Source organism: Amblyraja radiata, chromosome 7 (genome assembly GCF_010909765.2).
Source record: "Amblyraja radiata isolate CabotCenter1 chromosome 7, sAmbRad1.1.pri, whole genome shotgun sequence".
NCBI classification, from domain to species: domain Eukaryota; kingdom Metazoa; phylum Chordata; class Chondrichthyes; order Rajiformes; family Rajidae; genus Amblyraja; species Amblyraja radiata.
This window is the reverse complement of record NC_045962.1, coordinates 44,249,648-44,251,777: the sequence shown is the minus strand read 5'-3', so window position 1 is coordinate 44,251,777 and position 2,130 is coordinate 44,249,648.

Sequence of the window (2,130 nt, the reverse complement as noted above, 5' to 3'; positions counted from 1 at the left end):
GACACACACATACACGACTCATTCAAAGGTCACGATCAGCAGACACACAACTGATTACAAAGAGTAGTTCATCATCTTAAAACAACCCTTCCCAGTAGAATGGAAGTCTTTGCTCTAGGAGAGACATTCTCAAGCTCTCATCCTTCTGCAGTTTTACCACTCATTGGGGTTGGTGAAGGAAAAAGGGCCTAAAAAAAGAGTTAACGGTCACACCATCCATGCTTCTCACCATAAACCCCACACACATTTCTAGAGTTTGGTTAAGTCTACTTCTAATGAGTTGTAAGTTTCTTTTTTTTTAAATTATATGCACAATTTTATATAAAATACAACTTGTGCTATTGCCACTACATGCCCTTAAATCATTAAAAAAAAACACCGGGAGATTCATGGAGCCGTGCACAAGTATTCCCATACCTGTGACTTACTGAGCAGGCAGTATTCCCAGTGGGTACAATGCATGCTTGGGAAAGTGATATAAAATGACACAGGCTTCTTGTGCTTTTAACTATCGTAATCTATAATATTCTTTGATGGATTTGTTTAATATAGTCAAACAACAAGAGAAACCAGTCACGATTGTGCCCAAAGTTTGGTACGTCACAAGAGAAATACCAAAAGTCTACACATCCTTTATGAAGGATATCAGCCTCCATGCTCATGTTCTGCTCCTGCTTCTTTTTTTTTTACAAAAGATCTCTGGGTGGGATGCAGCTATTTATCTCCTGCAAAATTCTAATAAAAGTGGAATTAAAAATATTTATTTCATTGCTAACTTCCTTCCTTTCTCTCCTCCCTGCTTTTTTAAAAAATATATAAACCTGAGAACCTAAGAGGAAAATGTCAGGATGGCTTTATGCTTATGCTCAACATACAAGCTTAACATAGTCCTTCACTTTTACCTCCCAATAAAAAAGATTTTATAAATTTTATATATATATATATTTATGTATGAAAACTAAGAATCTATCACTCACCATCACCTGCCTTGAACTTCCCAAAGTTCTAAAAAGGGTTTCATTGACAAATCAATAAATACACGATTAGAGAAACCAATGACTCTCCCTGTTAATAAAAGGATAAATTGCCAGGTCATCCCTTCCAAGTTATGAACAGAACGAAGGTTGCTCGTATATGGATTATTACAGGGCTACAATAGTAATAACACAAACCTGGGGCAGAGTAGAGATGTTATGCTAATTTCCAGATCAATTATGCCTGGACATAACACTACAGTAGTTGCCTGGCCTGACGTCACATTCATAATTTATAATATTTAACTACCCTCCACTCACTATTTTGCCAGATAAATAATTCTACATTTGCTGTGAGACTTCCCAGTAGTTCTAATTACTGCAGTTCATATAGACTCTGTTAAAGTAGACTCTGCTACAAAATAGATATTTTATCATATATTCTATCGTCAACTTGCAGGCTAATAATATTTATTCTGTTTTTCTACATACACTGTGATACCAAGAGAAACCAAATGCTACAGATATATTTTATAAAACTATGCTAATTGTGGCCGTTGTTACAATCTCCTACTGACACTTGGTCCAAAAGCTGAAAGTATTGAAATAGAAACTTATCAACTCATAATTTGGCTTTACTTACAATGAAACATTATGGTTTGTGTTCATTCAGTTCCATCCTTTCCCAAACCGCACTGTAGAGTGTTATCAAAAGCAAGCCTCAAGTGTTAGCCAACCTGTTCACAATAATCTGGGTTCAAACTGATTCAAATAACACCAAGCCAGCAAGCCCACAAGCCCACAGGAGAATAAAGCATACTCTCAACCAATGATGATGGCCTGATGGCAGCAGTAACCTCTCAACTCCATCAGTACATAAAGCTCACTGTAAGGATCAGGATATGTATAAGCCACACAATGATACATGTCTCAATGATTAGATGCTTATTATATGTGGTCAACGTTCAAAGTATCTGCATTGCCTGTTTTGTACACTGCAGGATAGTAGTCCCTTTTAAAGTGTGTCTCATTTAGAGATTGATTAAAGCTTTTCTTGGTCAGAAGATGGTTGCTTGATCTTATGTGACGTGCAACATGGTCCTGGACCTCTACTCCTTAGCGGCTGCCCAGCAATGAATTTCCACAAATCCTAGTA